Source organism: Canis lupus, chromosome 22 (assembly GCF_011100685.1).
Source record: "Canis lupus familiaris isolate Mischka breed German Shepherd chromosome 22, alternate assembly UU_Cfam_GSD_1.0, whole genome shotgun sequence".
Lineage (NCBI taxonomy): Eukaryota > Metazoa > Chordata > Mammalia > Carnivora > Canidae > Canis > Canis lupus.
Window position 1 is genome coordinate 9,809,167 of NC_049243.1, and position 13,023 is coordinate 9,822,189.

The 13,023-nt window shown below is 43.3% G+C and overlaps 1 non-coding gene across 1 annotated transcript; it reads left to right on the forward strand.

The window, feature by feature from the left end:
- The first annotated feature begins 12,322 nt into the window (after window positions 1–12,322).
- MIR759 (microRNA mir-759) lies at window positions 12,323–12,418 on the forward strand. Its single transcript, NR_049525.1, has one exon. It is a non-coding gene; the product is annotated as a microRNA mir-759 (primary transcript).
- Window positions 12,419–13,023: the final 605 nt, after the last annotated feature.

The following is a 13,023-nucleotide window of genomic DNA, read 5'->3' on the forward strand; positions in this document are numbered from 1 at the left end:
AGAGCTACGCCCTCTTCAAGGCTCCATAGAGCATTCTTCTGTCTTCTAGTCTTCCTCTGAAAACTCCCTCACTCTTCAGCTCTCTTGAAAACTTGTGTCTCCAAGCCCTATGGGAGGGTAGTACTCAGAGCTGTGTCTCTAGGTTCTACTTAATTTCCAAGTTTTCTACTTGTATCTCAAATAACTCCCCAAATCTTTCCTCCTGGATGGGCTTCTAACACCTCACAAGAGGTGCAAGCGCCTAAGCCAGGCTGTGTTCAAAGTCTCCCCATGCCTCTTCTTGCTTTTACTAACTGTATGACAGAGGGCAAATTATTGAACCTCTCTCTGTCTCAGTTTCCCCATCTGTAAAATGGGGATAATAATCAAACTGACTTCATATGGTCATTGTGAGGCTTTGTTGAAAAAATACACATAATCTTTTACAACAATGCCTGGCCAATTTTATCAAACACTTAAAACTTCTGTGTTCTCTTGGACATGTTCTTCTTTCCTCCACCCCATCCCACACGTCTTTTACTGAGCCCTGCACTTTCCTCTGCCTTGGAACACCACCCCTGCCCTTGGTGTTCCAGGCTAGGATAGTGCATTTGGCTTTGAAATCATCTCCTTATTCCCAGGTTCTTCTGCTCAATCCAGCCTGCATATCACATCTTTAAGCCTCACTTTTTTTAAAAATGATTTTTAATTTATTTATTCATGAGAGACACAGAGAAAGAGGCAGAGACACAGGCAGAGGGAGAAGCAGGCCCCATGCAGGGAGCCTGATGTGGGACTCAATCCCACACCCTGGGCTGAAGGCGGCGCTAAACTGTTTAGCCACCAGGGCTGCCCTAAGTCTCACTTTTGTGTGCCTTTCATATCCTCACATTTCTTATAGGAGAAAGTTTTAGCATTGAAATCTGACCTGTTTTCTCCATCTCATCTCCCTTTCTCACCCACTCAAACACTCTGCTCCAGGCACGCTAAGTGTTCTATAGACACCCTGCTCATTTCCCCCTTCACCCTTCAGACCCTCCTTGAAATCTTTAGTAATTCACTAACACTCAAATGCCTACAGCGTTCACACTCCAAGTCTTCCGCTAATGGACTTAATCGTATACAACTGTCTGGCAAGTGGAAGCCATGCCTCCTGATGAGACTGGGAGCTCCTGGGCGTAATGACATGTCATGCGTGCATTCTTTTGTGTCCCCCAGAGCACCTAGCACAATGTCTTGCTCCCAGTATGATGTCAATAAAGATTTGTTGGCCATTTGGTCAGATAATCAGAACATCAGGTTCACCATTCCCTGTGACTATATACAAATATGTGAGGGAAATCTGTGAACTCTCCATGAGACTTGATCTTTGCTTTCTGCATCCACTATAGGCATGTAAGTGTGTAAACGGGCTGGACTGGAACAATAAGTGGGTTTAAGAAGAATGAGTTGGCAAAGGGAAACTGAGTTATTGATAATATAGGAAGAGCTGGTTATTTTTGGGTTTCAGGGCATCTTAAGGGCTTGCTCCAGTGTATCCCGTAATTATTCATCCCCTGGGTTCCTGTTTCTTTGCTTACATCATGCACATATTGATTAAACATTTCATTTTGTTGGATTCTGGAACCATAGTCTTAGGCTGCGATGTTTACCAGTTGACTTAATGATGAATGACAGATCTGAAACCTTTCTTGTCTGGTTTGTGAGAACCGGTTGTCTGTGCCACAGCCATTCTGACTAGCTGTGATGCGGGCTCAACCTTTGAATGGACTGGTGGAGGGACACACAGACCCCTGTCTGGGCAGTGATGTGCAGAGCCAGCCTTATTCAGGATGGTAGAAATAGCTTCTGTTTCTTGGAAGTGTTCCTGCTTTCAGAAGCAGAGACATCCGGGATAGGAGAGTATCAGCTCTCCCTTCTTCACTACCCTCTTTACTTTTCAAAAGAGCAATATTTGAATAGCATCCAACCTAAGCATTCTAAGGCTTGTCCTCAAGCCCAAAAGCTTCCTTTCCCAGTGAAAATCAACCTCATTTTAAATCAGTCTTTGTGTCTGCATTTGGCTTTTAAGATTTTTTTGTGAACTTCATCAACATTACTGACAAACTGGGAGATGCCCAAATCTCAACAGAAATCAATCAAGTGCCACAATTTTTGGGGAAAAAAGTTGCTATGTTTTCTGACTTGTACCAAAAACAATGGTTCTAATCTGTCATTATGACTGAGAATGTGTCACAACAATCTGTTTTTATTCTTTAGGAGAGAAGAACAACATCTTGCTCTCCTCCAGCTACAGCTAATTTGGAAAATTTGCAAGCTGACATGCAACTTGATTAAAATGACCCGGAGCCACCAATTCTTTTAAAATGCAACTCAGCGCTCACAACCCCAGACCTTCTTTAGTCCAGTTATCTCCTTCACAGCTTTTTTTTTTTTTTTTTTTTTTTTTTTTTTGGAGGGAGCCAGGAGGATTGTGGGGTGGGGAAGGACTTAATGTTATAATCCACATAGATATTTTAAATTATTTTTTATTTTCCCTTTTCAGCTCTACTGTCCTCATGGATTTCCTTTATCATCTGGTGAAGAGGAAAAATCATGGGACATCTCTAAGAGACCAGTGTGAATTTCATAGTCCTCGGCACAGAGCAGGCACATGATCCAAATGAAGCATCCACGCTGGAGTTGGAGGCTATTTTGACATTGTGGTTTCACTTCCATTCCACAATTTTAGAAAATATGTACAGATCTGTCCTAGATTGAATTGGCTTCCTAGGTCTTTGTCAAATCCTGGTTACACCGAGAATAATGATATTTCCTCCTAGGGAAAGCCATGGGTAAAACAAACAATAACCATTTGGCCCATTCTAGGACTAAGAATCATGAGATTTCACATAATGGAAACTGAGGCAGTGCTCAAGAATGAGAGTGTGGATTTGCTTTATAAATATACTCTTAGGAATATCTCATTTTTCTTTATGGCATCTAAAAGTGTATGTTCTTGGCCCATCAGTGAAGAACGATGTTAATGTGGGCTGGCATGGGTGCCCACAGCTGTATTGTTCACTAACACAATGTATGATTATTAGGAGACAATATACAATTATATGTTGAATTATGTGCGCAAACTCTACATGTTGGGATTCTATCTCAGAGAGAGGATAGCTAATACTGGTTGAGACCATGTAAATGCAGACACTCATTTGTCAGGGAATGTACAGTAATGAGAATCAGTTCTGAATCCTGTTGCCTTGGCAACCTATTCTAAAATGATGTAGATAAAGAGCTAGCAACACTTATCAATGAAGCCAGCGTGCCTTGGGAAGGAAAGCTGCTGAAAATAAGGCATCAAGCATCAGGCCAAACTGACTCTTAGGGGGATGGCCCTCTTCAAAATTGGGTCAAGATGTGAAAATGAGGGATCAGGCATTAAGGTCATGACTATCATCAATACCCCACAGGACACTCTGGTTAAACACATATCCATCCTCAAGGCTGTGGGGACATTAATCACTCAGGGTCCAGCTCTTACTCATGGCAGCTCTTTTGAATGGAACATTTTCATGTGGCTGGATAGTAACTGAGATGCCAAAGGGGACATCCTAGGGTGAGTAAGTGTAGATCAACTCGCCGTTTGGAAGACATGGGGCTCAGAGGGTGACAAGAACATCTGGATACTTCCCTTTTCCCCAGGTCTCTTCTGTCTAATGTGAATACATGATCTGGTTCAGAAGAACTGATAGCGTGAGCTCCTTTTTGAAGATGAGGGAAAGAAGGCTGAGGACAGTTTAGCTTGTTTATGTTGTGTCTTAGAGACAAGTCAGGACTAGCTAGCATCAGGGGCTGTTCTCCCCAACAGCTGGACTATAATCTCTCAGGCATCCCATTGTCCCCCTACCTGACCTCAGAACCTGCACTTTTTTTTTTTTTTTTTCATTTCTGACTCAGCGCAAGACCTAATAAGGGCTCACTCTGTGATCCTGGCTTTGAATCCTGCCTGAACTGCACACACTAAACTCAAAATCAGCAACAAGGTTCCTGGGGGATGAGTGGGGTTGGGTAGCTAGCTCCTTTGGCACCCCCGGGGCTGAGGCAGGATAGGCCTTTCCAGTACCTGCACCTGAGTCAGGTGCCTCTTGCTGGGAAGTGGGCGGACATGCCTCTCTGGGCAACCTATTTTATCCTGAGAATATCAATAGAGAGATTGTAAGACTGCATTTTGAAAGTTGTTTTTTCAAAAAGATTTTATTTATTTGAGAGAGAGAGCAAGCAGGAGCAGGGGAGGGGCAGAGGGAGAAGTAGCTCCATGGGAAGCCTGACCTGGGGCTCAATCCCAGGACCCTGAGGTTATGACCTGAACTGAAGGCAGATGCTTAACCAACTGAGCCACTCAGGTACCCCTGAAAGTTTCTTTTTATAGTAGTACATTTTGTCCAAATTTTAAGAAACCTATTTTAGTTGTGTTCTTTTAAATTATATTCCATCAAGTTCAGGCTGACTATAATCCGACCAAAACAATAACCCAAACATCTTCCAGATATGGAACTTCAATAATTGTTTACGTTACTATCAAGCCTGAGATTCGAAGAGGGAAGGGGTGCTAATTTGCCTGTTGTTAAGAGTCATTTATGAAGAATACTCAGAGATTACACTTAATAATACTGTACTGCATATTTGAGAAGTGCTAAGAGAGTAGATCTTATAAGTTCTCATCACAAGAAAAACAATTCTGTAGCTAGGTGTAGTGATGGATGTTAGCTAGAATTACTGGGGTGATCATTTTGCAGTATATACAAATATCAAGTCATTATGTTAAACACCTGAAGCTAATATAATGTTATATTCAATTATACTTCAATTTGAGAAAAAAAAAAAAGGAGAGTTCCAAACAAAGAAACCCCTCCAAAACCACTCAGAGAAAAAGATAAAGGCTTAAATTGCCTATGGTGGCATATGTTTAACTTCTGGGCTCCTACGTGGAGCAAAATGTTTATTTAAAGGCCCTTTTGCCCTTTTAATTACTGAGTCACAGATTAGAGAAGGCTGCTTCTTCCCACTCTATTCCTTCATTTGCAACAGCTCCTCTTTCTTTCTCCCTTTTTTCCTCCCTCTTTCTCCTTTTTTTCCCTCTATTTTGAGCCCCTACTTCTTATCAAACACAGCTCTGGACACTACGGATGTGAAAGCAGCTGAGGTATAAATCTGCCTATATGGGGCCCCTCTTCTGGTTGGAAATAGACACAAGGTTTTTTTTTTTTTTAAGATTTTATTTATTTATTCATGAGAGACACAGAGAGAGAGGCAGAGACACAGGCAGGAGAAGCAGGCTCCCTGTGGGGCACCCCATGCAGGACTCGGGACTCAATGGGGGACTCAACCCCCAGACCCAGACCGGGGATCACGCCCTGAGCCAAAGGCAGATACTCAACCGCTGAGCCACCCAGGTGCACCTAGACACAAGTTTTTTTTTTTTTTTTTTTTTTTAAGTAACATTTCTTTTCTTTTTTTATTTTTATTTTTATTTATTTATGATAGTCACACAGAGAGAGAGAGAGGCAGAGACACAGGCAGAGGAGGAAGCAGGCTCCATGCACCGGGAGCCCGACGTGGGATTCGATACTGGGTCTCCAGGATCGCGCCCTGGGCCAAAGGCAGGCGCTAAACCGCTGCGCCACCCAGGGATCCCTAGACACAAATTTTTGATGACTACTGTCCAAAGTCTTACAAGCACAGAAAGAAGAGAAATGGGGTCGAGGTCAGGGAAGGGCTCAGGTGCAAGCAACCTTTCAGCCGGGCTGGAGGGGTAAGTAGGTATTTGCCAATTGGAGAAAGGAGATTTGTGGGAGGGGGAGGGGCTTTCTAGGCAAAGGAAGGGCATGAGTAAAGGCATGATGATAAAAAGTGGTGGTTTAGGGAATGTATTTAGTCAGTGGAAGTGATGGAGAGAGCCTACCAAAGTTTATGCTGTCCTTAATACCACAGACTAGTTGCTCAGCCAGGGACTACATTTCCCAAGCTCCTTTGTATCTAGATGGGGCCATGTGACTAGGCAGTCAAAAGGTGAGCCAGCTTTTTCCTTTGTCTTCTGCATCTACTGACTTGGATTCTCAGGATTCTGAATCTTAGGCCAGAAAAAAGCCTTAAGATGGAAGTAACCAGGGCCCTGACTCTCCAAGTGGAAGGGCACCCACTGATGGCTAACACCTGCCATGTACCACGTGAGTAGAGTCAGACCTGCGTTTTGAAAGTCACTGGAATTTTGGGCTGTCTTTGTTTTAGCAGCTGACATTACCCTGACGAATTCACTGCATGTGACGGAAACATCTTCACAAGTGTTCAATGCAAAGGTTCCACGGCCGCCTACATTTAGCAAACACAGAATTCAGCAGGTTTCCTGCCAGTGGGATGATACTGAGTTTTGGCTTGGTTTGGTTTCATTTTTTAGAGTAGGCTCCACACCCCATGTGGGGCTTAACTCACAACCCCGAAGTCAAGAGTCAACATGCTCTACTGACGGAGCCAGCCAGGCACCCTGGTAAAGAGTTTGAATGTACGAAAGTATATAATGAATCTCCAAGAGAAATTTAGCTTGCAGCATTTTCTGAAGGTCTTTGGCCACATGTCTCTCTCTCTTTTTTTCCCCCAACACTCATGAATTCATTATAATTCTGTTGACGTCAGAGGAAAGCTGGTATCCAACACAGGCAGGTGTTGAGTATCAGGGATGACGTAGGAAAGGGACGGGGCCATGCAGGCTGCTTCCTCTCCTCCCTCACACTCCGGCTTCTTAGCTCTTCACTCAGTTCTGAAGTGAGTCCTGCTTGGTGTTGTGTTTCTGGCCTTTGCATACCAAGCTCCACCTGGATTATTCTCCTCTCACTTATTCTACTTTTTTCCCCAAAGCCCAGCTTCCTCTGTGAACTGCCTCTCTCCTTCAAGTTGGAACGAAACCTCTGGTGTGAAACCTGAAAGATGACTGAGAGACTGTGTAATTGAGGGTTTGCCTTTTATGTAGGAGAAGAACTGAGACCCAGGAAGATAAACTGGGGCTTGAGGAGGTAAACTGAGGCTGGGGAGGTAAACTGAGGCCCAAGGAGGCAAACCAATGGGCAGGTTGGTTTGTAGTGACTGGACTGCAGGTTTTCTACCATCAGAGAAAGGATCCTTCTTGTGGAAACAAACCTGGGGTTACTTTGTGAAGTTTCTGAGCCTTTCATATGGGCATTATGTTCCCTCCGGCCTTTCTTCCTCCCCATTACCTGCCTTCCGAGAGGCTTTGTAATGGACGTCTTTTGGTTTAGGTAGCTGATCCTATATATTACACAGTCATAGGTATGTGTCCTTAAAAGACCCTGGCCTCCCCTTGGGGCCTTCATGGTAACCTGACCTTTGGGCAGGGTCTTGGAGGGCTGTGTGCCTTCGAGAAGGACAGCTGGCCATCTTCTGCCCACCCCGAACCCGGGTACCTGCACACACGGCCCTCCACGCAGAGCATAACCACCCATCAGGGCTATTTTGTGCATTTTTTCTGCCAGTCTCAGGCCTCCCTTACAAAAGCAGTAGTGTATTTCTCGGGCTTGGATGGCGTTTGAATTAAACAAACATAAGCAGAGCAGCTGGTTGGTGGAATGGAAAAGTTGGGCTGGGGGTCCAGGCCAACACTGCATGATTTGTGGTCACCTCTGGTTGTAGGAATCCAAGGCTGGCCCTGTTTCTCTGAGTCAGAGCTTCCTGCCTGTGTCCTTGCAGGAAAGGCAAATAAATCATGGCTGATTGGTCAGTTGCTCACTGCATTATAAAACCTTACAAATGTAAGCGGCAATATTAAAATTTACACATTCACAGTGTTGAACAGTGCACAAAGATGTCTCAGTTTGCAGATGGGGTGCTGAGCCAGGGATGAAGTGAGATAGTTGCTCAAGGTCACAAGCAGCGAGAAGCGAATCACACTCAAGGCTCCTGTGACCCCACATCTCATCCTTTCCCACTGCATTGTCCTTTGAGGGCCTGTCAACTTCACAATAAAATGACAGTTCCATATAAATCTCTACTCCCAGGTAAATCACCTGGCTTGGTGTCAGCCCCTGGAATGTCAGATACCAGCTCAGCCCTCCGCAGCTGCTCCCTCTGGTTTGATTCCCTGATTCCCTACACCAGATCTATTTTCCCTTTTGGGGGGCTCTGATGGGTATCATGGAACCTCCACCTTTAAGCTCAGAGATGACTTCACTAATGATTGACTACTGACATTGTCTTCTTATGCCTTTTTTTTTCTGGTTCTGTCCATTTGTGGAATATGATAACTGGCATAGTAGATAAAGTGAGGGGCTGGGGTCAAGCAGATGCTCTGAGTCCTGGCTTTGCTTTGTGTTGTATGACCTGGGAACAGACCCTGTATGCGGATCTGATTTCCCTCAACTCTAAAACAAGGGGGTTAGGAAAAATCTATCTGGTCCCACCCCATTCTAAAATTCTGTGCTTGTCTTTATAAAGGTAAGCAAGCAAACTAAACTACAGAGCTCCAGTTACCTCCTTGAACAAACATACCCTCAAATCCACATCCAGTAGAGATGGCATTTGTGATTTGGGTGTTGGCATTTAGGAATGTGGTTGTAAGATTCTAATATGCTTGCTGCTCAAATTTTGTCAGAAAATTTGAAGCAATGCATGCTGGTAGACTTTAATCCCTGAAAGTCCTCTAAGCAATTTTTCTAATATATATTTTGTCAAAGATTTGATGCTCTCTGCTTAGGTATTTCTAACAAGCGCTCTCTCCAAACAAATCTCTTTGAAAATGCATTAGATAACACAGTTCCTTCAATTCCATATCTTCCTTTCTGTCTAAACTGAAAAAGCCAGTTCACGTTATTAATGACAAGTCATTTTGCGGAGTGCCTGGGTTAATAGAAGAGATAACTGGCAAAATATAAATGTGTAATACTAACATGTTGAAGATAAAACAGAACTCTAATGCTGAATGCATAATGTGGAGAATGGAAGAAGTTCCTGGCTGGTACAGAATTCCTGCAGAAGGATCCAGAAAGCCATGACCACCAGCAGGTCCATTGGTTTCCCAACTTGCTACCTTCCTGTTTCCCTTTGCAACTCAACTATCCTCCTTGAACCCCAATCCTAGGATTTCAGGGTTTTAAAAGGGCCCTTAAGGAATTTTGAAAATGAGGAAACTAAGCCCAGTCAGGTGGGGTGGGGACTCACCTAAAGAAACACTACTGGTTTTCCCAGGGAACTGCGCTGTCTGCCATTTTAAGGCTTTGCCCACTAGTCTGCCAATCCAGGTGCCTCCCTGGTCTTCCCGCATCAGCCCAGCCTAGGGAGAGAGAGCAGGGACTTCACAAATGAAATTCTGAGCACAGTGGGTTCAAATTCCGCCCTCGCTAGTTTTCTATTTGTATGGCTTTGAGAAAGTCACTTCACCTCTCCTATATATACCTCAGGGTCCCCCCTACTGCCAAATGAGTTAATATAGGTAAAGCCCTTTGCACTGTGCTGAGTGTTCAGAAATGTTAGTAATTTTCATTAATATTCTGTGATCTGAAGGTTAATTGTTTTTGGTTATACAATCTCTAGCTGGAAGCAGAGGACACGACTGGGGGACCTTTTGACATCATGTCTGGTGTAAGACTTGTGTGTTTTCTTGATAGTCCTCAAATTCAGTATCAGAAGGAAATGTGGTCATTGGCTATTCTCTGTGTCCATTGAACTTTAAGACAAGAGGGAAGGCATTTAGATGGTAGCTGAGGCCACTGCGGTGTGCTCCGGTTTGGATGTTTGTGTTAGTGTTTGGAGGTGAGGCCTCTGGGAGGTGCCTTAGTCATGAGGGTGGAGCCCTCAGGAATGGGATGCATGCTGTTCATATAGAAGAGACCCCAGAGAGCTTTTTCCCCATATCTGCCACATGAGGACAGAGAGAGAGGAGTTGGCTATCTACAGCCTGGAAAAGAGCCTTTACCAGACACTAAATCTGCCAGCACCATGATCTTGAACTTCCCAGCCTCCAGAACTGTGAGAAGTAAATAAATGTGTGCCGGTTGTAAGCCAGCAGCCCATGGTGTTGTGTGATAGCAGTCCGAATGGACTAAGACAGGTGGGTTCCTTAACTCCAAGTGTGTGGAATCTCCTTCAGGGGCAATCTGGAACAGAACAATATCCATCTCATGTGAAGGGCACAGAGGCCAGGAGCTACCCTAAGTGACCCTTCTAATCCTTTCTACCATAATACATCTGGGCTTCCCACTGCAAAGTTGAACAAGTTGGTTTCATTTTACAAATATTAAATAAATTTAATTCTCCAGATCCCAGTAAGAAAGAGGGCTCATCCTTGAGGATTATGAGAAAATTAAAAACACAATTTGAGCTGGATGAACTGCCTTGAAGAGCTGGGACTTTGCAGTCAAATATGTACGTGTGCTTTCTAGCTGCATGACCTTGGGCAGGTGACCTCATCTCCCTAAACCTCAGTGTCTATTGCATCTATAAAATGGGGAAAATGTCAGTTCCTTCCTTTTAAGGGTGTACTGAGAATTGATGAAGCAATACATACACTGCCTGGCACATAACATAGTAAGTAATGCTAGTTACTATTATGGCTAAGTTTTAAAAAATATTTGAAAGTGTCTCAGTATAAATATTTAAGGAGAAAGGATTTTGACTTTTATTTTTCCATTAATTCTCTCGTCATTTATCTTTTTTTTTAAAAAAAGATTTTATTTATTTATTTGACATAGAGAGAGAGAGAGCACAAACAGTAAACATGGTGAAGGGACAGGCATCCTTTCTCATTTCACAGAGCTCTTTTGAATGGAAAGTTCTGGAGCTGGCTTTGGGAGAAAAGCCTAGTGTGTCTAAACAACACAAACTATTTGGAAAAACAAACGAAGCTGGATTAATCGGAGTTGATTGTTTTTAGAAGTAACAGATTGGGTTACCTGGGTGGCTCAGTCAGTTAAGCAGCTGGCTCTTGACCTCAGCTCATGTCTTAATCTCAGGATCCTGAGTTCAAGTCCCCAGGTGGGCTTCATGCTGGGTGTGGAGCCTATTTAAAAAAGAAAAAAAAAATGGGCTAAATTCAGCTATTTCCTCCCTTCTTCTACCACCCAATTGGGTAGCTATAGCCTCATTATGAAATCTGACCAAGGGTTGATTCTAGAGAATTTAATCTCTGGGTGAAAACAATATGGAATGTTTTGTGAAAGACCGTGAAAGATTTCTGAGCAGGAAGTGGAAGCCTGAAGAGCCAGAGAGTGAATAAATTTGGGATTTTAGTTTCTGGTGACGTCAATTCGCACCCAGCCAACACACTGATTGATGTGCCCTGACACCCACCCCCTCCCTCATGTGATGAGTTGGAGTCATTTTACTCTCTGTCTGGAAGGATCACTGGAAGAAACCTCAGGAATAAGAGGGGACCATCCCTCATTCGGTAGATGAAGAAAACAAGATTTAATGAGTTTGTGTCACAAGTGTCTATCACTATTTGATGTTTTCCTCTTGGTTCCAATACAATGCTCCATTGTCTTTAAGCAAGAGCCATTGAAGGGGAATTTCCAATCATTTTACAGTTTCCATTTTATTCACAATGAAACAGAAAGGTATCTATTCGAAATGTAAAAGTGCTGGCTCTTTAGATCTGGGTGCATTGGTCTGTTTCCTTGGGAGATGATGGGGAGGAGGCAGGGTATCTGGGGTTGGGGATTGGTGTGAGGGTGGGAGGGGAGAGGGTCAAATGGCCAGGGGGAAGAAGACCTTCACTGCCACCTTGTGGTCATCTGCAGCCCCAGAGGGTCGTGGCTCTGGAGACCCTGTCTATCTAGGGCTGCTTTGGCTGCTGGCCTGAGATCTTTATCAGTGCCGGCAGCATTGCTTCCATGGAGCTCCTGTTACCATTTTTCTTTCCAAAGCATTTTTACTTTCTTTCTTTAGCCTCACGAAAGGGGAAGTTGTTGAGAGCCAGCAAAATTCTATATTCTGGAAAAATATCTGCAGAGAGGAAGAGTTCAGGATCTAGGGAAGGGCTTTTAAAGATGAAATGTTGGAGAGCCTTGCAAGATCCTTGTTTCATCTTGCTGTAGCATCTCTCTACAAGAGAAGAGATTTATGGGGCAAAAGTCAGGCCCAGAGTTGGCACCTGTCATTGTCATCACCCGGCCAATTGGGGAAGTTAGGACAGATGAAGATTCATTTATTATCTCATTTATTGCCCTCGATTGCTGTCCAAATTAGTTCTCCCATCACATTCTGAGAGTCTCAGATTCAATATTGTCAGTTGAAATACTAACAATATTTTTCGGTGCAAAAAAAATGACTTTCAAGTCATGTATTATGGAAAGGATTATAATAAATTAAATGCCTAAACTGGCAGAGTGCAAACAATTTTGCCTCAGATCTAAATGTTTGCACTGGCTGTTTAAACATTTAATTTGTTAGAATGGAAGTAGCACCACAGAATAAGCATGTTAATTATACTCAGGCTTCAGGAACGTGAGTCATCCCACGTACACAGAGCGTGACAAACTCGGACAGCAAGAGCCAGTGTGCGTTGGTTTCTCATTCTCCAAATGAGCACTTTGCATCTTTAAACCCAACAGACATTAGTGATTTTTAATGAATTGTTCTGTATTTCTGAGGTGACTTTTAGATTATGCTGTAAGATATTGTTAGTCCAGGAAACAACTTTGCTAATTAAGTTTCAGGGATGTTATCGTCCATAGATAATTGATTAAAGTGGTGACATGGATGATCTGTTGTGTGACTTTACATTTAAAAAATAGACAAAATGTAAAGAATAAGAGCTATGAAAACAAAACCTCTGAAGACCAGCTTATCAAAAACGTATAATGTTCATCAGCGTCATTACCAATGTCATCACTGTCATTTCATTCACATTTCTTGAGGCAGTGAATATTGCAGCTGAGATTTTCTTTTCTTTTTTTAATTTTAATATATATTTTTTTATTTTAGGGAGAGAGAGGAAAGAGAGGGGAGAGGGAGGAGAGAGAGAAAGAGAGAGAATGAGGCAGAGGGGCAAAG